This window comes from Rhinoderma darwinii, chromosome 7, assembly GCF_050947455.1.
Source record: "Rhinoderma darwinii isolate aRhiDar2 chromosome 7, aRhiDar2.hap1, whole genome shotgun sequence".
Taxonomy (NCBI): Eukaryota; Metazoa; Chordata; class Amphibia; order Anura; family Rhinodermatidae; genus Rhinoderma; species Rhinoderma darwinii.
In genome coordinates, this window is record NC_134693.1 from 83,950,801 (window position 1) to 83,974,601 (window position 23,801).

At 43.9% G+C, this 23,801-nt stretch overlaps 1 protein-coding gene and 1 long non-coding RNA gene across 2 annotated transcripts in view; one reads left to right on the forward strand and one right to left on the reverse strand.

Moving 5' to 3' along the window:
• The window catches only part of GRIN2B (glutamate ionotropic receptor NMDA type subunit 2B), a 1,262,499-nt gene that overhangs the window by 439,895 nt on the left and 798,803 nt on the right, over positions 1-23,801 (forward strand). The window lies entirely within an intron of this gene.
• The window catches only part of LOC142657997 (uncharacterized), an 83,385-nt gene continuing 82,541 nt past the window's right edge, over positions 22,958-23,801 (reverse strand). The window contains exon 3 of the long non-coding RNA XR_012850012.1: positions 22,958-23,157. This is a non-coding gene — a long non-coding RNA (uncharacterized LOC142657997). The remainder of the gene's footprint in view (positions 23,158-23,801) is intronic.

Sequence of the window (23,801 nt, forward strand, 5' to 3'; positions counted from 1 at the left end):
AGGGAAGGAGCATTAAGATTCTCTTCTGGCTCCCAATGTCTCGTCTCAGGACCAAACCCTTTCCAGTCCACTAAATGGGAAGTCCTTCCTCCTATTCTCTTGTAGTCCAGGATCTCCTTCACCTTGAACACATCAGAAGAACCTCTGGGAGCAACAGCAGAACCAAGAGCTTTACTGTAGCAGTTCAGAACCACAGATTTTAAGGAGGGACACGTGGAAAGAGTTGGAAATCCTGAGAGTTGGAGGCAATCAAAGTTTATAGGATAGAGGGTTTATCTGTTGCAGAACTTCGAAAGGATAGAGGAACCTGGGAGTGAATTTGTGAGAGGGCATCTTGAGATTAATGTTTCTTGAGGATAGCCAAAACCTTGACTCCAGGAGAGATTTGAGGAGGAACTTTTCTTTTTTTATCGGCCTGCTTTTTCATGCTGTCCACTGCCTGGAGGATCGCAGACTTAGTTTGCTGCCAGATGTGAATAAGGAGTCCCAAATGAAGAATTAGCTGCCAGTACTTAAAGAGGCTCTGTCACCACATTATAAGTGGCCTATCTCCTACATAAGGAGATGGGCGCTATAATGTAGGTGACAGCAGTGCTTTTTATTTAAAAAAAACAATCTGTTTTCACCACTTTATTAGCGATTTTAGATTTATGCTAATGACTGCTTAATGCCCAAGTGGGCGTGTTTTTACTTTAGTCCAAGTGGGCGTTGTACAGAGGAGTGTATGACGCTGACCAATCAGCGTCATGCACTCCTCTCCATTCATTTAGTCAGCGCATAGGGATCATTTTAGATCAGTATGTTCTGTCTTATACTAACACATTAACAATACTGAAGTGTTTAGACAGTGAATAGACATTCCACGGGATGTCTAGTCACAATCTCTGCACTTCGTTAATGTTTCTGAGGTAGTTACAGCAGAACAAGCGTAATCTCGCGAGATTACGCTGTAGATGACAGGTTACAACGAGATTACTCTTGATCTGCTATAACTACCACAGAAACAGTAACGAAGTGCAGAGATTGTGAATGGACATCCCGTGGAATGTCTATTCACTGTCTAAACACTTCAGTATTGTTAATGTGTTAGTATAAGACAGCACATAGCGATCTAAAAGGATCCCAATGCTTTGACTAAATGAATGGAGAGGAGTGCATGACGCTGATTGGTCAGCGTCATACAATCCTCTGTACAACGCCCACTTGGTCTAATGTAAAAACACGCCCACTTTGGCATTAAGCAACTCATTAGCATAAATCTAAAATCGCTAATAAAGTGGTGAAAACAGATCGTTTTTTTTTTAAATAAAAAAGCACTGCTGTCCCCTACATTATAGCGCCCATCTCCTTATGTAGGAGATAGGCCACTTATAATGTGGTGACAGAGCCTCTTTAAGTCATGGCTGGCACAGGAAGTGGAACTCGTGGTTGTTGGCTATACACAATGTAGAAAGGGGAACAGACAGTAGACTCACTTGTATGATTGTTGTAGGAGAATTCCGCCCAAGGCAGAAGTTGTACCCAATTGTCATGTTGGGTGGTAACGAAATGACAAAGGTAATTCTTTAAAATTTGATTGGTTCTCTCCACTTGACCATTGGACTGCGGGTGATAGGCAGAAGAGAAGTACAGCTTTACATCTAGCAGGTTGCACAGAGCTCTCCAGAACTTGGACGTAAACTGTACACCCCAATCCGAGACAATATGCAAAGGAAGTCCTCACAGACCGAAATTGTGCAGAATTAACGAGATTTGTCAGACGAGGGGATGACGGAAGCGAGTCAACAGAATAAAATGTGTCATTTTAGAGAAACGATCCACTACTACCTAGGCAGTAGTACTTCCAGCTGAGGCGGGAAGGTCTGTAATAAAGTCCATAGCGATATGTTGTCAAGGAGCATCAGGTACAGGCAGGGGTAGGAGCAGACCAGCAGGTTTGGAGTGGGTAGATTTGTTCGAGGCACAGTTCGTACATGAGGAGACATAGTCTGCAACATATCTAGGCAGAGTGGGCCACCGGTAATGACTAGCAATCAAGTCCTGTGTCTTACAGACACCAGAGTGCCGAGCCAGTTTGGAGTTGTGTCCCCAGTGGAGAATTTTCTTCCTGTCTGCAAGGCGAACAAAAGTTTTTCTGGGACGAATGTCTCTAATTTGCAGATGGTTAGCGGCAATAATCCTAGAAGGAGCTATGATATATTGAGGAGTACATAACCCCCTCTCTACCCATCAGTTCTCCACCCTCCCCTATCCCCTCCCCCTACATAGGTACTTTTATGTTCATCCTCAGGTTTTAATAGTATTAAACATGTATTGAAATCTCTTTCTCATAAGATTTAGAATTTTTTGGAGATAGCGTACTTGTAATATATTTTGAAACAACCAGATTATCTTGTATACACATTTATTATAGTATAATAGCACGGTCACATCTGCTGTTTATTTTCTGGAGATGTCCTGTATTTCGTTTACTTGGCATGCAACATTTCCTTCTATTTAATGTAATTTTGGTAAACATATTATTTTATGCATCTCTGTGATTGTTACCTTTTTTGAAAAGCAATAAAATCAGTTTATGATATATTGAGCAGTTTCCTCAGAGTCATTAGTTTCAAAAGAGCGAGACGAGGCATCAGCCTTCACATTCTTGTTTGCAGGACGGAAGTGAAGCAAGAATTGAAATCGGGAAAGAACAGCGACCGTCTGGCTTGGCGAGGATTTAGTCATTGTGCCGACTGTAGGTACGTGAGGTTTTTGCTATCTGTATAGATGATAATAGGGTGATTAGCACCCTCCAGCAATTGTCTTCACTCCTCTAAGGCCAACTTGACGGCCAGCAACTCCCGATCCCCGATGGAATAGTTGCGCTGTGCAGGAGAGAATAATTTTGAAAAGAAGCCGCAGGCCACCGACTTGCCTTTAGAGTTTCTTTGACATAGTAGTGTTCCACCACCAACGAAAGACACATCCACCTCCAGAAAGAACTGCTGAGATGCATCAGGGTGATGGGGAACTGAGGCTGAAGTGAAAGCGTTGACAAATGCTGCCTCTGCCTCCGGAGGCTAAACCTTGACATTCACCCCCTTTTTAGTGAGGGCAGAGATTGGAACATTGGAGCAGTCAGAGACGAGAAGTTCGGGATAAATTGCCGGTAGAACTTTGTGAATCCCAAGAATCGAAGTATAGTCGCGGTCAGAGACAATGTAGCTCAGGAAGGGCAGAGAGTTCTTCTCGAACACACACTTTTCAAGTTTAGCATATAGGTGATTCCCCCTTAACCTCAACAGAACTTGTTGAACATGCTTCCGTTGCATCATCAAATCAGGTGAGTAGATCAGGATGTCGTCCAGATAGACCACCACACAGACATACAGCAGATCCCGACAGATGTTATTTGCGAACTCCTGGAACACGGCTGGGGTGTTACACAGTCCAAAAGGCATGAGAAGATATTCGTAGTGACCATCTCGGTTGTTGAATGCGGTTTTCCACTTATCACCTTTGCGGATACGGATCAAGATATAAGCCCCGCGTAGATCCAGCTTTATGAAGACCTTGGCCTCACGAATCCTAACAAAGTGTTCTGAGATGAGCAGCAAGGGGTATTTATTTTTGACCGTGATTTGGTTCAAACGTCGGTAGTCAATACATGGGTGAAGAGATCCATCTTTCTTCTTCATGAGAAAGAAACCAGCTCCGGCCAGGGAGGAAGACTTCCGGATGAACCCTCTCTCAAGGTTCTCTTTCACATATGCAGACCTGGCCAGGGTCTCCGGCAGAGAGAGAATATAGACTTGTCCACAAGGGGGTGAGATGTCAGGAAGCAACTTAACAGGGCAATCATAGATGCGATGGGGAGGAATAGTTTCTGCTTCCTCCTTGCTAAAAATGTCAAACTCAAAATTGGCATAATGAGAGGGCAGAGCGGAGAGTGACTGAGGCAGTGGAGCCAAAACAGGAAGAACCTGTGGCAGGTTGGAAGGCACTTGAATCCCCATTGGTGGACTTTTCTGGAACTCCAGTTGAGAACCAGAGCATGCAGATGGACACAATAGGATCGGGTAACTGCAGTCCATTCAAAGAGGCAACAGCCAGGGGTATCTCCAGAGAAACAATGGGTAGATGCAGGCGATCCACTAGGGCCTGCTGTATAAAATTTGCAGCTGCTACAGAATCCAAATAGGCAGAGGAGGAGTGTGAGCTATCTCCAAAGACGATGGTTATAGGAATAGATAATTTGGGAGAGGACTTGGCGTTTGCCGTGGTTCCACCTAGGGTTGTCTCTCCAACCAACCTTAGGGGATGGAGTTTGTGGACATTGACGCACAAAATGGCCTTTGAGGCCACAATACAGACACAAACCTGAAGAGCGTCTGCGCTGTTTCTCCTGCTCTGACTATTTGATTCTGTCCACCTGCATAGGTTCTTCTGGTGGAATGATGGGGGAAGGCAATAGGGGTCTCTGGAACGTGACCCCTATTTCTATAGAAATATCTCTCACGCCGAACCTCTTGAGCACGTTCCTAAATGCTCATGTCAACCCTGGTTGCCAACAGCATAAGAGCATCCAGAGTGGAAAGAAGATCGCGAGCTGCTAGCTCATCCTTGATGTGAGTGGACAGTCCTTGCCAAAAGGTTGCCACCAGGGCCTTGTTATTCCACATCAGCTCCGCCGCCAGTGTACGGAAGGAGACGGCATATTCTCCTACCGTCAAATCCCCTTGCTTGAAGGTCAGCAAAGTGGCAGCTGCAGAGGATGTTCGACCCGACTCTTCGGACACTGTACGAAAAGTCTCTAAAAATAGTGCTAGATCTGAGAATTCTGGGCCCTCCCATTTCAAGATGGAGTTCGCCCATGCCAGGGCCTTGCCAGCGAGAAGAGAAATGATGAATGTTACCTTGGTCTCATTAGAGGGGAAGAGATGAGCACGCAGTCTAAAATGGTTGTTACAGGGGGCATGGCCTGACTGCTGAACTGGATGGCTGTGTGAGTGATTAGCTCCTGCTCCGGTTGATCGATTCCAGCGACTATTGTAAAGCTTTTAACCTCATAATTGTCCGGATTTCGCGGTTACATATAGTAACATGCCTAGGAGGAAGAAACCACTGAAAAAAATTGAAAAACGTATGGATTTCTATCTTTCCCGCACTCCGGAGCAAGGCCAAGATGGTGCCGATGCTAACTCACCAGCTAGTTCTCCTGCCTCAGAACCTCCGCCCAGATCAGTGGAACGCATTTCTCTGGCTTTGACACAGAGGAGAAGTAACTCTGTTCCTCCTCATTCACAATCGCCTTTGAGAATGGGTCATGATTCGCTTCTTGATCCCCATCAGAGTGAACAGGATTCCTGAGGACAAAGCCCAGATCGTACTCACCTGCGTCCCATCTTTGGATCCAGCTTCACTGTCCTCAAAAAGCCCGATGAAGCAACGACAGTGGCTGCATCATCCGACTGCATACCCTCCTGAGGTAAGAGATGATACTCTTATGGTTTTCGAACCCCCAGACCCCTCAGACTTATTTGAAGATATGCCCACTTCTGATAAAACGGTTACTGATTCTATCATGAAAGATATGTTGAAGGTTTTACGCCAATCCTTGCAAATGGATATCGGGAAACTGATTAACCCTCTAAATGTTGCTATTCAGGAGGTGGATCACAGAGTCCATAAGGTGGAATCTAAAATGGGGGACTTTGCTCGCTCACATAACGACCTCATCGACGCGCATTTTGAGCTGGAATCTGAAGTGCAATTTCTACGTATTAAAGTGGCAGATATGGAGGATAGGTCGAGAAGAAATAACATCAAATTCAGGGGAATACCTGAAAGTATAACCCCTCATGCGCTTGTACAATATTTACATTTGTTTATGAAGACCATGATTCCTGCTTGCCACACATCAGACATGACTTTTGATAGGGCTCACAGGGTCCCCCGCCCTAAACATTTGGCGGAAAATGTGGCAAGAGATGTGCTGTCGCGCATACATTTTTATCATGTTAATGAAAGTTTAATGGTGGAGGCTCGTAAAGCTGGCCAATTATCAGAGCCGTACCACCAGTTATCGCTTTACACAGATCTCTCTGCAGCAACGCTTCAATTGAGACGTCAACTTACACCTATCACGTCCATTTTGCGGGAAAATAAAATTCTATACAAATGGGGATTCCCGGTTCGCCTGCTCATTACTAGAAACAATACCTTCCATGCTGTTAAGACTGTGGTAGATGGACTCACTTTGCTGAAACAATGGGACTTGCGGCTTTCATCGATTACTCAGCTAAAGCAACAACCACCTCAACATTTATCGGATGATTGGCAAGCTGTATGATCCCGGAGAAGAGATAAATTCTGAGGTTTACACGTCGCCGTAGTAAACGGCTCCAGTCTACCCGCTCTTCTAGATTCAGTAAACAGTGACTCTAGTTTCCTTGCCCTCACAACTTAGATAGCTGATATGCTAACTCTTTTCGTCCATATACTCTTCGGAGTAAAAGTAGATGTTTTATTTGCATTTGTTATATCTATGTTTTTCTGTTTATATGTTTTCACTCATGGTATACTATACTGGTCAGAGGTCTTTGTCATTCGATGTACTGCATTACTGTCAACAGTCCATTATTTAGACTGTAGGATGAAGATCTATGTCTGTGACATAGTGAGGTTTCACATCTCCTAATTTACTGTTACTAGATGTACTAAAGCTTATGTCCTTGAATTTTAAGGGTCTGAACAGCCCGCAAAAGATGTCTTTTCTATGGTCGGAAGCAAAAACACTTTCATGCGACATCTTATGTGCCCAGGAAACGCATATTATGCAATAAGATGCTTTCCGATTAAAGCATTCCAACTTTCCGTTCATATACCAAGCCCACTATTCTTCTAAATCTAGGGGAGTTATGATAGTGATAAAAAATTATCTTGCTTTTCAACCTATTATAGAGAAAAAAGAATTCGAAGGGATGCTTTGTTATTTTAATTTGTTCTATCAATAATGTCATATACACTATAGATTCCGTATACGCTCCGAATACAGGTCAAATTAGTTTTTTTCATAAGGTGATGCGGATTGTGTCTAAACTAAAACAAGAAATTAGTTAAAAGATAAAAATTATACGTGTATAAATATACACTGCCGTTCAAAAGTTTAGGGTCACTTAGAAATTTCCTTATTTTTGAAAGAAAAGCACAGTTTTTTTTCAATGAAGATAACATTAAATTAATCAAAAATACACTCTATACATTGTTAATGTGCTAAATGACTATTCTAGCTGCAAACGTCTGGTTTTTAATGCAATATCTACATAGGTGTATAGAGGCCCATTTCCAGCAACCATCACTCCAGTGTTCTAATGGTACAGGTTTGCTTACTGTGTTAGAAGGCTAATGGATGATTAGAAAACACTTGAAAACCTTTGTGCAATTATGTTAGCACCGCTGTAAACAGTTTGCTGTTTAGAGGAGCTATAAATCTGACCTTCCTTTGAGCTAGTTGAGAATCTGGAGCATTACATTTGTGGGTACGATTAAACTCTCAAAATGGCTAGAAAAAGAGAGCTTTCATGTGAAACTCGACAGTCTATTCTTGTTCCTAGAAATGAAGGCTATTTCATGCGAGAAATTGCCAAGAAACTGACGATTTCCTACAACGGTGTGTACTACTCCCTTAAGAGGACAGCACACACAGGCTCTAACCAGAGTAGAAAGAGAAATGGGAGGGCCCGCTGCACAACTGAGCAACAAGACCAGTACATTAGAGTCTCTAGTTTGAGAAATAGACGCCTCAAAGGTCCTCAACTAGCAGCTTCATTAAATAGTACCCGAAAAACGCCAGTGTCAACGTCTACAGTGAAGAAGCGACTCCGGGATGCTGGCCTTCAGGGCAGAGTGGCAAAGAAAAAGCCATATCTGAGACTGGCTAATAAAAGGAAAAGATTAATATGGGCAAAAGCACACAGACATTGGACAGAGGAAGATTGCAAAAAAGTGTTATGGACAGACGAATCGAAGTTTGAGGTGTTTGGATCACACAGAAGAACATTTGTGAGACGCAGAACAACTAAAAAGATGCTAGAAAAGTGCCTGACGCCATCTGTCAAGCATGGTGGAGGTAATGTGATGGTCTGGGGTTGCTTTGGTGCTGGTAAAGTGGGAGATTTGTACAAGGTAAAAAGGATTTTGAATAAGGAAGGCTATCACTCCATTTTGCAACGCCATGCCATACCCTGTGAACAGCGCTTGATTGAGCCAATTTCATCCTACAACAGGACAATGACCCGTATGCAAGAACTATTTAGGGAAGCAACAGGCAGCTGGTATTCTATCTGTAATGGAGAGGCCAGCGCAGTCACCAGATCTCAACCCCATAGAGCTGTTGTGGGAGCAGCTTGACCATATGGTACGCAAGAAGTGCCCATCAAGCCAATCCAACTTGTGGGAGGGGCTTCTGGAAGCATGGGGTGAAATTTCTCCCGATTACCTCAGCAAATTAACAGCTAGAATGCCAAAGGTCTGCAATGCTGTAATTGCTGCAAATGGAGCATTCTTTGACGAAAGCAAAGTTTGAAGGAGAAAATTTGTATTTCAAATAAAAATCAGTATTTCAAATAAAAATCATTATATCTAAGCTTGTCATGTCTTGACTATATTTTCTAGTCATTTTGCAACTCATTTGATAAATATAAGTTTGAGTTTTTATGGAAAACACAAAATTGTCTGGGTGACCCCAAACTTTTGAACGGTAGTGTATATATGTATATATATATTTATATATATATATATATATATATATATATATATATATATATATATATATGGAGCAAAGAAATACAGTGAAGGAAATAAGTATTTGATCCCTTGCTGATTTTGTAAGTTTGCCCACTGTCAAAGACATGAACAGTCTAGAATTTTTAGGTTAGGTTAATTTTTCCAGTGAGAGATAGATTATATAAAAAAAATAGAACAGAAAATCACATTGTCAAAATTATATATATTTATTTGCATTGTGCACAGAGAAATAAGTATTTGATCCCTTTGGCAAACAAGACTTAATACTTGGTGGCAAAACCCTTGTTGGCAAGCACAGCAGTCAGACATTTTATGTAGTTGATGATGAGGTTTGCACACATGTTATATGGAATTTTGGCCCACTCCTCTTTGCAGATCATCTGTAAATCATTAAGATTTCGAGGCTGTCGCTTGGCAACTCGGATCTTCAGCTCCCTCCATAAGTTTTTGATGGGATTAAGGTCTGGAGACAGGCTAGGCCACTCCATGACCTTAATGTGCTTCTTTTTGAGCCACTCCTTTGTTGCCTTGGCTGTATGTTTCGGGTCATTGTTTTGCTGGAAGACCCAGCCACGAGCCATTTTTAATGTCCTGGTGGAGGGAAGGATGTTGTCACTCAGGATTTGACGTTACATGGCTACATCCATTCTCCCATTGATGCGGTGAAGTAGTCCTGTGCCCTTAGCAGAGAAACACCCCCAAAACATAATGTTTCCACCTCCATGCTTGACAGTGGGGACGGTGTTCTTTGGGTCATAGGCAGCATTTCTCTTCCTCCAAACACGGCGAGTTGAGTTAATGACAAAGAGTTCAATTTTAGTCTCATCTGACCACCGCACCTTCTCCCAATCACTCTCAGAATCATCCAGATGTTCATTTGCAAACTTCAGACGGGCCTGTACATGTGCCTTCTTGAGCAGGGGGACCTTGCGGGCACTGCAGGATTACATTACGGCGTAATGCATTACCAATGGTTTTCTTGGTGACTGTGGTCCCAGCTGCCTTGAGATCATTAACAAGTTCCCCCCGTGTAGTTTTCGGCTGAGCTCTCACCTTCCTCAGGATCAAGGATACCCCACGAGGTGAGATTTTGCATGGAGCCCCAGATCGATGTCGATTGACAGTCATTTTGTATGTCTTACATTTTCTTACTATTGCACCAACAGTTGTCTCCTTCTCACCCAGCGTCTTACTTATGGTTTTGTAGCCCATTCCAGTCTTGTGCAGGTCTATGATCATGTCCCTGACATCCTTAGAAAGCTCTTTGGTCTTGCCCATGTTGTAGAGGTTAGAGTCAGACTGATTAATTGAGTCTGTGGACAGGAGTCTTTTATACAGGTGACCATGTAAGACAGCTGTCTTTAATGCAGGCACCAAGTTGATTTGGAGCGTGTAACTAGTCTGGAGGAGGCTGAACTCTTAATGGTTGGTAGGGGATCAAATACTTATTTCTCTGTGCACAATGCAAATAAATATATATTATTTTGACTATGTGATTTTCTGTTTTTTTTATTTTATATAATCTAATTCTCACTGGTAAAATTAACCTAGCCTAAAAATTCTAGACTGTTCATGACTTTGACAGTGGGCAAACTTACAAAATCAGCAAGGGATCAAATACTTATTTCCTTCACTGTATATATATATATATATATATATATATATATATATATATATATATAGTGGGGATCTGCTGTATAAAAGAGAAGAATAATAACAGGTGGAATTAAAATAAATATGTTTAATAATATATAGGCAACACATTTCGACGTTGGCCTAACGTCTTTATCAGCCTTTTCACAACATCTACCCAAGTGAAGAACACTCTTCTGGAAGTAGGTGTATCAGTATCTAAGTCTACCATAAAGAGTAGACTTCATGAAAGCAAATACAGAGGGTTCACCACAAGGTGCAAACCATTAATCAGACTCAAAAATAGAAAGACCTGATTAGGCTTTGCCAAAAAACACCTAAAGAAGCCAGCCCAGTTCTGGAACAGCATTCTTTGGACAGATTAAACTAATATCAACCTGTACCAGAATGATGGGAGGAAGAAAGTATGGAGATGGCTTGGAACGGCTCATGATCCAAAGCACACCACATTCTCTGTAAATTATGGTGGAGGCAATGGGATGGCATGGGCATGCATGGCTGCCAAAGACACTGGGTCTCTAGTGTTTGTTGATGATGTGACTGAAGACAGTAGCAGCCGGATGAATTCTGAAGTGTTCAGGGATATACTTTCTGTTCGGATTCAACCAAATGTAGCGTCGTTGATTGGACAATGACCCAAAGCATACTGCAAAAATAACCCAGGAGTTTTTTTAAGGCAAAGAAGTGGAATATTCTGCAATGGCCAAGTCAATCACTAGATCTCAACCAGATCGAGCATGCATTTTACTTGCTTAAGACAAAACTTATGGCAGAAAGACCCACAAACAAGCAACAACTGAAGACAGCTGCAGTAAAGGCCTGGCGAAGCATCAAAAAGGAGGAAACCCAGCATTTGGTGATGTCGATGGGTTCCAGACTTCAGGCAGTCATTGCCTGCAAAGGATTCTCTACAAAGTATTTAAAAAACATTTTAATGTAATGTTAATTTGTCCAATTACTTTTGAGCCCAAGAAATGAGGAGGCTGTGTAGAAAAATGGTTGCATTTCCTAAACGTTTCACAGGTTATTTTTGTTCAATCCCCTGAATTAAACCTGAAAGTCTACACTTCAATTTCATCTCAGTTGTTTCATTTCAAATCCAATCTGGTGGAATGCTGAGCCCAAATCATGAAGATTGTGTCACTATCCAAATAATTCTGGACCTAACTGTATGACAGCAGGCGTGGCAGATGAGAGCAGACGTGGCAGATGACTGCACATGACTCCAACTAAAGGCTTAGATAAGGGAGACAACAGCAATAGGATACAGGAAGCAGGGTACAGGAACACTGGAAGCAGGATACAACTAAGGGACCTTTGGCAATACGAATCATGGGTAGACAACAAAAACGGTCAGGCAAGGAATGGAGTGGTGGAGTCCTTTTTATTGTCCAGAGTGATCTGGGGATTGGATAGGGAACTTTTAGTAAGCACACGCGCAGGCCTTTTAAGGCCTGGTACAAGCGCACGCGCGCACCATAACATTCAGTCCGGGGCAGGACGGCCACACGAGCTGGCATCTCCTAGGAAGGAGATGCTGGCATGAAGCCAGGAGTCTGCGGTCGCGGTCTCCGACAGAGGGGACCAGTGGCGGTCTGCGGCCGCAGCCATAACAGTAACATAAACTGTGCCCATGAATATAATAGTACCATACACTGTGCCCGTTAATAATGAATGACTGAATTGTGAATGAAGAATGAATTGTGCAGAGGACCGGTTACAGGTTCCTGTTCACCCCGGTTCTCCGAACCGACTGTAATTTCAACAACCGGTTCAGGAGAACCGGTGTGAAGCGGCCGGATCCCACCCCTGAATAAAGTGGAGAAGTTGTCCATAGTAACTAAACAGGTCAGACATTTCATGTTCCTCTGAAGAATTGGTTGCTTCTCCACTTTACCATTGCAAGTCTTGAAAAATCTCCCTGAAATGTTTGGTATGGTATATACAGGATTAGCCATGTCCCACTCTTGTTACTTTGAACTCTGGATAAAATGTATATGTCTGTCATCTGACCACAGCCCTGTTTTCCACATGACATCTAAGGATGATATACTGTTTTAGCGCAGTTTCTCCAAGTAGTAGTATTTCACATGTAGAATAAATATTCTGAAGGCCTAAACCTTAAATAACACAGGTTGGAAATTAGTAGAAGGATATATAAGCCATATTAGTTAAATGGGCAGTGTAAGGTTTTATTTTCTGTCATTGAATGTAAAAAGCAGCAACCATTAGTCATTTTAATTACAATCATTAAAAGAAAAAGGAATGCTTTTTATGAGTTAGTAAGAAATAGTCAAAGTCAGAGCAGTACTCATATGGTAGTAAATAAGTACCTACAGAATCATCATCAGGCCAGAGATATAGAGACCGAGTAGGTGATTGGTGTGATGGCCCCTTCTTATATGTTCTAAATATCTATTGGGATTTTTTTCATGCGAGTTTATTTAAAGCAAATCGCCACAGTATGTTTGTAACGATCCTGATTTTCTCACTGGTGGTGATACCGGCAAAATTGTGCAGTCATTCACCATCGCATGTGGGTATATCTTTGGCCGTGTACGGCAGCCACGCTTTATAAAAATAACAGAAAAACTGTCCTTCTTGCCTATAGCAGCTAATCGCAGCGCATGTAAAAGGGCTGGTATAATATTGGGGTTCACTGGCTAGCGTCGCCCACAACTACTACCTAGGGTTATGCCTAGATTCTCCTACCTTTCTCTTGTATTAAAGGGGCTGTCTACTTTCTGAAAACTGATGACCTATCCACCGGATAGATCATCAGTATATGATGGGTGCGTGTCCGACATCCGGACCTCGCACTGATCCGCAACTCCGGCTGCCTCCGTGCACCAGATGTTTGGAACGGAATGTAGTAGTTGGAGCCAAAAGCGGATGGCACTGACCACTGCATAGCCGCCATTTGGCACAACTGCAGCTCTGCTCCTATTCAGCAGTACTGCAGCTCGTCCGCTATTCTTTGGCCAGAGCATTCCGGCAACATCGTCCGGCGCCCGGAGGCAGCCGGAGTGGCGTATGGGTGCGGAGTCCGAGTGTCGGACACGCACCGATCATATACTGATTACCGCACGTGGGAAGTTTAGTTTCGGCCGGGATGTCCTGCGGTGCACAATTGCATCGCAGGACACCTACATGCCGAGTATGGATACTGGAGATCAAAGACAGTATCTCCTGTTTCCATTGGTTTAATCAAAACAGGACAATGGCTAATTGTCCTGCTTTGTTTTGAGGCAGTTTCTCCTGACCAGGGCTGTGTCTCTACAGCCCTGGCCCATGAGACATTACATTATCTATCTATCTATCTATCTATCTATCTATCTATCTATCTATCTATCTATCTATCTACCTATCTATATATGGGACACTTCCCTTTACAATCCCCCTGTTGTTGGGGACTCAACAATGCAATATGGGGAAGTGTTTGTGGGGCTGAATTTACCCCCACAACCCCCCCCCCCCCTTGTTACTGGTAATGGTCTAAGATGGAAGGATGTATACTTTTGGATTTAGGTACTCGACATCAATTATCTCCTCAAGGACACCTTCTCGCCAGTCCTCAGACTGGAGTCTAGTGTCCATAGAACGAAGTTGAAGTGAAACCTCAAAGTCCATAGAACGAAGTTGAGACGAAATCAATGAAGTTGAAACGAAACCTTACAGTCCAGAGAATGAAGCCTCAAAGTCCATCAAACAAACAAAGCTCTTTACGAAACCTCAAAGTTCATCAAATGAATGAAACTCATACAAAACCTTAAAGTTAACAAACCTCAGAGTCCTTATTCTTTATTTCTTGGAATTCCTTTGGAGGCATCAGTGGGTCTTTCCAGCGGCTGATCCAATTTTAGCATGCCGACCCGTGTAACGCTAATTATGCCCTCGAACGGTCAGCCTTGGAATGGCTTAGCACTCCTTTCCTCAATCTTCCTCAGTACACAGTCCATTATTCTTCCAACTCTTCCCAGCATCTTGATTGAAGATGAAACAATATTTGTGGGCCGATACCCAGGTCACTATCATGGCAGGTTAACATCCCTGAAGAGGAGGTGATGTCTTGGTACCTGGAATCTAATTGTGGGGCGAAGCATATTTCCATTTCCCCTCTACCTAACCTTCAATCCATCATCGAATGGACCATCCCAGTTCTAAGTTTGAGGTGGCAACTACCTACAAGGGTGTGTGTGTGTGTGTGTGTGTGTGTGTGTGTGTGTGTGTGTGTGTACCTTACCTGTCCCTAAGGGTTAATATACACTACCTGTAGCATGTCCTCACTGAGTATGCCTCAGAATGTCTATATGTACACCTTGGAATTGTTTGTACGAGCCATTGATTCAGATTTACACTTTACAAATAAATATATATACATACACAATAAACAATTCCGGGTTGCAGGACTGTATCATTATGTCCTTAAACCCTGTCTATAAATGTGTTCATGGCTTTCTGCTTGGCCTCGTTGTATTTGGTTGACCAGTCCTTTCATTCGTCTGTATATGAAGAACAGTCCAAAGTACATGATTGCTACAAGAATGAGAAGGACTATCACCGGGTGGATGAGCAAGTTCAAGAAGGAAGTGGCCTTGGTACTATATCTGAACACGCTCTCCGACCATGACACTTCCGAGTCCGTCTCAAGGTTGTTCACAATTCCTGTGATCTTTATCGTGTCATGTTCCAACTGAATGGTGGCTCAATGGTGGAAATCTTTCAGTTTTCTCCATGACACATCCTCTTCCTCACTGAAGTCTAGCAAGAGCTTTCTCAGTTCAGTGCCAAATCCAAGAGGAATCATCTGGAGTCTCACAGGGGTGTCTGGACAGATGTCGAGACACTTTTCAGGAGTCACAGGAGTTCTTCCCTTCTTACTCGCCACATCGATGCCTAATACGGGATTAATGGTACAATATGCTCCTGGGAGGAGTATGCCTCTTTCAGTGCAGTTAGTCACGTGGATAGTAAATGGAACATTCTGCATTTGATACCAGCACCAATATCCTTGATCCATATATTTTAAGTATGAAGAGGTTATTGGGTTGGCCTTCATATCACAGGACCCCTCGGTATCCCAACACTGGTGTCTAAGCACCCGGTCGTAATTACTTTGGCAGAGAATAGCATCCTCCTTCTTCCAACATCCATTTGCCCTCATAGGTTAGGATATCTGAGGGGAACTGTGAATGGAGCACCATATTCTGATTCATGACAACACCCAGGTTTGTGGCACTAACCGTATATACAGTATATACAGATGAGGCGGTACACGTCACATTTCCGGCACCCATGCCGCTGAATTACCCACTAGTTGGTATGAATTATTGCAAACGAAGATATTAGAGGACTTACCCTTTGCCGGAGGGTAAATGGGTATTGGCCGCTATACAGTGAAGACACAATATGTATCCCTCTGAATCTATGTACATGCCAGAGCGAGTTGTGTACTATCCTGCTCCTCCAGGAGACCCACAACCAACCTTCTACACTTCTCTCGAAGAGCAGAAGATAGAGAGGTAGTGGCATCTATGTACACATGTCTCAAACCCTCAAGGACAAGGTTTACATGAAGCTGGGTCTTAAAACCAGATTCCCAAGTTTATTCCTCAGGACTTCCAGATCCATAGTTTTCATAGCTCCCACTCCCAAAATCCTCCATATGTATAGCACAAATTTGGTATTGGTTATAATTCTCCAGGGAGATGATAACTGAGGAGTAATGGGATCTATGGGTAGGAACATTACAAGAGTCTGAGTGCGGTTTCACTGGCTGGAAACCTTCTGATTCCTAGGGAACTTGTACCACCGTCGCACATATCTGACCTCTTCCTTTAAAGGGATACAATTGGTCACTGTCTCCAGCCTGTAATCCTAGGTTCCAGATGGGTTTAAATTTGGAAAGGTAGACCCACTGTGTAAATGTCCAATACCCCTCATCGACTGACTGACAAAACGGCCGTTTAAAGGAACTATCTATATTGATGTTAAAGTTAATATCCCTGCCTCTGGGGTCCTTCCAAACGGAAGATACGCATCTATTCCGGTATTCCTCAGTCATAGGGGCCCCATCCATCCATCAATCATCAGGGTGTCCACCCCATTACATACTATTTCGTATCTCCAGGGGTTAGTATCTGACATTACAATCTGTGTATCCGGTTCCCAGTGGGCATAGGTGACAAAATAATGCCCTGTCAACTCCGGTACACAGCTGCCTTTTTTTTTCATCTCTGTATGTGTTGATTAACGACACATACAGAGATGAAATATGGCACATACATTCCCATAGATAGTGTGAATGGAAGCCATTCCATTCACTATAGCGTACGCCGTCTGTGTGGGAACGGCGCATGCGCTGCTCCCACACAGACCAAAAGGAAGGTCTTTGGTAGAGCGACATCCGGCGCCATTTTCATGTGGACCAGAAGCCGCGGCCGGACAGTAAGATGACGACTTCCGGCCATATGTTCAAGGCAGCGCAGACGCAAGGACTAGGAGCGGAGGCCGCAGCGGCGGCAGGAGCTGGTAAGTTATGTTTGTGTATGTGATGTGTGTGTATGTTAGTGTTATACTGTCTGATTACCACTGTATCTAATCCTCCTACACTGTGCATTCGCTCAGAAAATGGCGGCACACAGTGTAGGAAGTTTGAACATTCAACACAATACACAATACACAACCCCCTCCTTTCTCCTGGCACTAGCCAGGATAAAGGAGGGGGGATTGTGTGAGGACACTAGAGCGAGTGTGTCTACTCCAAATTTGCAGCATAAAGCAATGAGGTTGCTTTACCACATTGCCAATGCTGCAATTTTGGGAATTGTTTGTCAGCTACGTGACCTTTTCTTGGATGTTTTCGGCCTCTGTACTTTCAGCATGGTCTCACCCATTACCTCCAGGACCTGGTTGGATCCTTCCCAATTTGCATCACAGGGCCCAGCCCTGCGGAGCACCTTTACCATTACCATATCACCTACAGAGAGCAAGAGATTCTTCGCCAGGTATATACGGTCTGTGCATCCGGACTGCTGCGTGTGGCAGATAATCCTTCAGGTTCTGCTGAACCTGTTGGAGATACACAACCCTGGCAATGGCATCCTTCATGGGTTCAGATATCTGAGGTTCGTTTGGAAAACAGAGCGCCATCTTGTGCCCCATCATTATTTCAAATGGGGTGATACCGGTGGAAGATGCCTATGTGGCTCTGATAGTCATAAGCACATCTGGGAGGGAGGATACGCACGAGTTACCTTTTTCCAGCAGTACTTTAGAAAGCCATGTTTTAGGGTATGTGCACACACACTAATTACGTCCGTTATTGACGGACGTATTTCGGCCGCAAGTACCGGACCGAACTCAGTGCAGGGAGCCGGGCTCCTAGCATCATAGTTATGTACGATGCTAGGAGCCCCTGCCTCTCCGTGGAACTACTGTCCCGTACTGAAAACATGATTACAGTACGGGACAGTTGTCCTGCAGAGAGGCAGGGACTCCTAGCATCGTACATAACTATGATGCTAGGAGCCCGGCTCCCTGCACTGAGTTCGGTCTGGGACTTGCGGCCGAAATACGTCCGTCAATTACGGACGTAATTAGTGTGTGTGCACATACCCTTAATGGTGCGGTTCATTCGCTCCACTATACCTGCAGACTGGGAATGGTAAGGCACATGAAATCTTTGCTTTATTTCCAAAGTGCTTTCATTTCCTTGTCAGTGGAATGTGTTCCCTGGTCTGATTCTATCACTCTGGGCACTCCCCATCATTATAGAACCTGCTCCCAAAGAACTCGAGCAGTAGTGGCAGCTGTATAATCCCTTTGGGATGGCTTCCACTCATTTGGAGAAGACATCCACAACCACCTGTGCATAGCGGGTCCTTGGATACTGAAAGCTGCAACCACTTTACCTACTACTGCCTACTCCATAAGTTGTACCTGCCAGTACAAACTACCTTAGGTGAGTGCAATTTCTTACCTATACTTTACTATAATCACCCCACCTATCAGGTTTATCTTGCACCATATGGCGCTGTGTACCTTTTTTTCATTACAGACACCTGTGCATAGCGACAGTTACGGCTACCTGCCGGTAAACATCCTATGTAGTAGATTTTTATTGCAGACCATGGTCCCTCTGCAAGAGGAACACGCTTCAATACCGGCTTTAGAGCTGGGGCTCTTGGGTTAACTTGGGCACACACCAGGCATTGTTGTGTCACTTCCTCTACTGTTTTGGACATTCTTGGCCAGTATAATTTGTCCTTTAAGAGGGACAGCGTTTTTCCCCACCAGGGAGTCCTAACAGCTGATGGTTGTGTCTTGTCAGTTCTGCTTGCAGATGCTGCGGGACTACTGGTAGGGGAAGTGAGTTAGTACTCGTGCCGTAGCACAGGATACCCTGTCTGGATTGACCAAGGATCCTGTGGTGTAGTGATGTGTGTCATTAGAAGATGGTCTTTGGATTGTTCCTCCTCAAATGACACGCGGCCATCCTTAAGGTTCCTACTGCGCACTGCAATTTGATATGTGGGAACATCTTTAGTGCCTGGTTCTCGGAGGACCCCAGATACTGCAACAAATTTGGTGTATTCATCCGCCTTGTTGTTTCTCAGGACCAAGGGATCATCCCCTTTCTGGTGTGCTGGTATCTTATGATAGCTGACTCTCCAGGATGTACCATGCCCCATTCCCACAACCCTTTCAGGACGGTGACATGGACTAGTGGTTTGTTCTGGCTATCCACAAATCCTCATAGTTTCCAGATGAAGTATGAGGGATCGGACCACATATGAGCTGTCGCTATATATATGGTATGATTCCCTGGGGGCTTAAGGAGTAGGGCTTCGCGTACAGCCTCCAGTCCAGCCCTATGTGCTAACAGGTGACCTGGCAACCTGACAAGACTCTGGGTACCTGTGGTCTCATCCAGAACAGCAATCCCTGTCACATATGTACCATCCAGATGAAAGCGAGAGCCATCAACATAGATGATTCTGTCATCTGGATGTGTATTCATCCTGAACAGTTGTAGGGCAGTTCTCAGCGTGGGTTGACCGCAGTCATGTTCAGTTACGGTCGTATTTGACAGCTGGGACAGAACATACTTTGCCCTGTGACTCACTGTCAGATTCCGTCCACTTAGGTCCATTATACACCTACCGAACCTCTGTTGAGAGACTCCAGGGAATCTGTCCCTCAGTAGGAATCTGTCCCTCAGTCGGAGGACTAATGGTGAGTGCGGAGTCTGTATAGTGAAGGGCCTGAAGCCTACAATATGCTCAGTCGTCTTGACCGCATAATATATGGCTGCTAGTTGTTTAGCACACTCATCAAAGCCTCTCTCAACAGGTGAAAGAAGCCTGGAGAAGTATCCCAGAGGCCTGTTCTCGGATCCTACCATTTCTAGCAGGACCGCCGATATAGATTCTGTACCAGCATGAGCCTGGATGGCCATTTCACTCTCAGGGTGCGGGGTGGCAGGACTGGGGTAGAAGAGAGGTCTCTCTTCAGAGTAGAAAAAGCCTTTTCCTGGGTCTTAGACCAGTCCATCAGGGAAGGTTTTTCCCCTCTGAGGAGTTCATATAGGAGTTTTGCTTTGGCTGCAAAATCCTCTATGAACTCTCTCATGATATTTGCTACTCCTAGAAACTTACGCAAGTCCTGTAGAGTGCCTGGTCTGGGTAGTCTCACCATGGCTTCCTCACGGGCCACCATGATGCCCCGGGCTCCATGAGAGATCTGGACACCAAGGAAGGTCACTTCTGTCCTAGCCAAGTTTGCCCTGAGGGCCGTGAAAACACACTCAGTACGGCCGCCAATGCCTGTTGAAAATATGTAGGGCTACAATGGAACCCCTGGGGGAGTACACAAAACATGAACTGCTTGTTCCCTACCGTGAAGGCAAATTTGTACCTACAACTCTCAGTTATTTCAATAGAGAAAAACCCATTTGCAACATCAATGGTCGAGAATATGCGCCTTTTACCGCTTATCCTCGCCATTATGTCAGAAGTCTGTGCAACCACGGGTGCATACATAGGGGTGTATTTATTAAGGACCCGGAGGTCTATCATTAGCTTCCATGCATTGGTGTCCTTTTTCTTAACTGGCCATAGAGGGATATTTAATCTTGAATTGCCCTCCATGACCACTCCCCTTATCTCCAAGTCTTGGACTGTTTCCACTATTGACTGTATAGCTTCGGGTGCAAAATGATATTGTTGTTGAGGTGGTGGGTCTGGCCCTTGTATGTCCACATGAACGCCAACTATTCTCCCACAGTAATTTTTTCCTTGAGCCCATAGGTCTGGGTACTCATACACAATAGTCTCGAGGTCTGCGTTGTTTGAAACCTCTGGCCATTTGTGCTCCAGTATGTCAGTAGTGTTGTCAACCATAGGCAGGGGTGGTCCCAGACAATGACGTTGCATGACACATACCTTTGACTAGCTGGGACCCCTCCACACCACGCAGTTTGCCAGATAAATGATTAATCTGTTTTGTGTCTTTACATCGGTTCCGATGATGTTGTCGGAGCTGGGGTAATACGACATTGGGATTTTCAGGGTCACATATTTGGCAATCTGAACCACAACTTCATCTATCCTGTGGGCTATCATCCCCCTTGTTGGTGATCAAATCCGACCACAACACATTGGGGACTGTCTGGCTGCAGATCATGTTTGATATTGGTAATGGAAATTTCCGCACCAGTGTCAAGCATGATCTTCATGTCCTGATCTTTTATTTTGGCTTTAATGTCGGGTCTCCCTGAACAATCCTGTATGATATGACATAACGGAGTCAAATCTTTAGGGATCCCCAGCCTTCAATCGGTTTGTAACAGATTTCCCATGGGTACGTCTGCGGAACAAATCGCCACCTGTGATCTATCTACTGGGACACTCTGTGCAGAATTACAAGATTCTGCACCTAATGTTCAACTGCCTACATGGTCTGGGGCATTTACAAGTGTCACACGTTTCAGTGTCTGTGCTTGCTAGTGTCTCTGGCTCTCTATCTGTATGTTCCCCAGCATGTTTGGCATAATTAGGTTTATCATTACCATTCTTGTTGTGGTAGGTACAATTTAGTTGAGGACAATTCCTCTTTATGTGACCATGTTGTCCACACAGGAAGCATTGTTTTAAATAACTGTCTGACCTTGAATAGGGTTGTCTGGTCTCTAGATACAATGAAACATACAACAAACAGCAGATCAAAAGTAGATGAACGTAGCAGGTAGAAGTTAAAAAGCTAGAGTCCCCACAACTTTAGAAAGTCAATCCATATACATATATACCTCACCGCTCAGACACTCTCTAGACATGAGGAACAACTGTGTCATGTACGCACAGGGAGACTGGACAGCAATTGCCTCGTCGCAGTAGATGCAATTGATAGATGCAGGTGGAAAAGAGTCAGTCTATGCAAAGTTCTGCCAAAGTCTTCTAAGTCCAGTGGTTCTACCTCCAACCACATGTTGCAGTGTAGGAAATGGGAAATCAGACAGCACTCCAAAAGTAAAAGTGATCCTTTAATTCCCACATGCGACGTTTCACATTTCTTTGAGCGGAAACGTCGCATGTGGGAATAAAATTATCACAATTTACTTTTGGAGTGCTGTCTGATGTCCCATTTTCTGTTCATCAAGGGGCCACTGGACCTTATTCCTAAGGCGTGCACCCACCTACTTGTATTTATATGTCTTTTGACCTAATGCTGCTGATATATCCATTAAAAACATGTTGCAGTGTGGTGGTAAATAAGCCCTGTTCCAGGCCAATAAAAATTGTGATAGTACAGCATTGCAACACACTGCTTAAAAATCAAGGAGGTAATTTATTATACTCACTATCAATATGATAAAAATGCTCAATAATACAAATTCACAAGCAGCACACCAAACAGCAGCCTGACCCTGGGTTTTGCCTTATTTTGGGGGTTTTCGGGGCTTCTCTGAGAGTTTTCCACCTACTGCATCTACTCTGAGGGGCAAACGCAGTCCAGTCTCCCCATGTATAAACGGACACAGATGTGCCTCAGGTCCGGAGAGTGACTGAGCGGTGCAGTATATATATGTATATGGGTTGTCTCATCTCAACAACCCCTTTCTATATGCCATATTAGAGCATATGGACCTATAATCGGGGGTTGTCTTTTGCTGAACTTCATTATGTCACCTACGCATGGTTGCTTGTCATTGCTGCAATCCATTTGTATAATAAGGATGTCATAAGAATATAATATTAGTTGTGTTTGCATTTATGATTTAAGTGCACACTTTTCCTATATGCCCTTCAGGGTGCAGCTGGTGGGCCGTGTCTACAATAGTGGATCTCAATCATTTCTATGATATTAGAACAATTTCCAAAAGCCACCTGTTTAGTCAGATTCATGGTTTGTTTTTATTTTGTTACAGGATGCTATGTCTTTGGGTCATGTAATATAAAAGGATGGAAAGCAATAATTGAAACCTGCTGCAAAACTGATATGAGTTTATTGATCATTTGCCCACTCAGGATCAGAAGCATGCATGAAGGAAAACAAACGTGTGAACTCACGCCTGGCGCCACTTGTTGATTTGTTGACATGTCATTACATCCAGGTCATTCAGTCAGTGGTGCCCAGGGTTACATCACACGGCTGGCTCCCTGCTGTACATTCCAACGTGGATATGAGGGAGATCCATGGATCCATGTATATAGACTAACGAAAGAAAAAAAAAAAGACAGGAGTGCAGATGATTGTCAGCGAAAAACTAATACCAGGGAGGTTTTCATTTTACTTTTATTTCTGTAAGACATGAATTCCCCTTTTATTTCAACATGAGCATCCACTATCTGCTAATTGAATAGATTGTTATCGTCCTAGAAGAAAACACTGATTGTGTTGCCATGGAAACGGCACTGTTCCTCAGGAAGACAGGCTGGGGGTGGGAATAGAGTGGGCGACCTCGAGAAGCATAAAACAAGATAGAATAAAAAATAGAGGAAGAAACAGGTGGGAATTTGTGACACAAGATATTGGGAGGCAGGAGGACAGATGAATGTGTGTATGTGTTTGTGAGGGGGAGGAAAATGTAAGACCTTGCTTTAAGCATCCTCTGACGTAGGAGGGAATCCCAGCAACAGGACACAGCATTAGGCTCTTAGTTTAAGCTCCAATATCTTTCTATTTTTGGCATTGCTGTGAGATCACTGTTCATGTCAAATTGCCTGTTCAGATTGTAACATCGGTTCATTATTAACTGCACTGGTGTCGATCCATGAGAAACAACAGGCAGCAGTGTGACTAATGGGGCATCATGGGACTTGTAATTTAGGGCATTTATACTACTTATCCCGGTATTG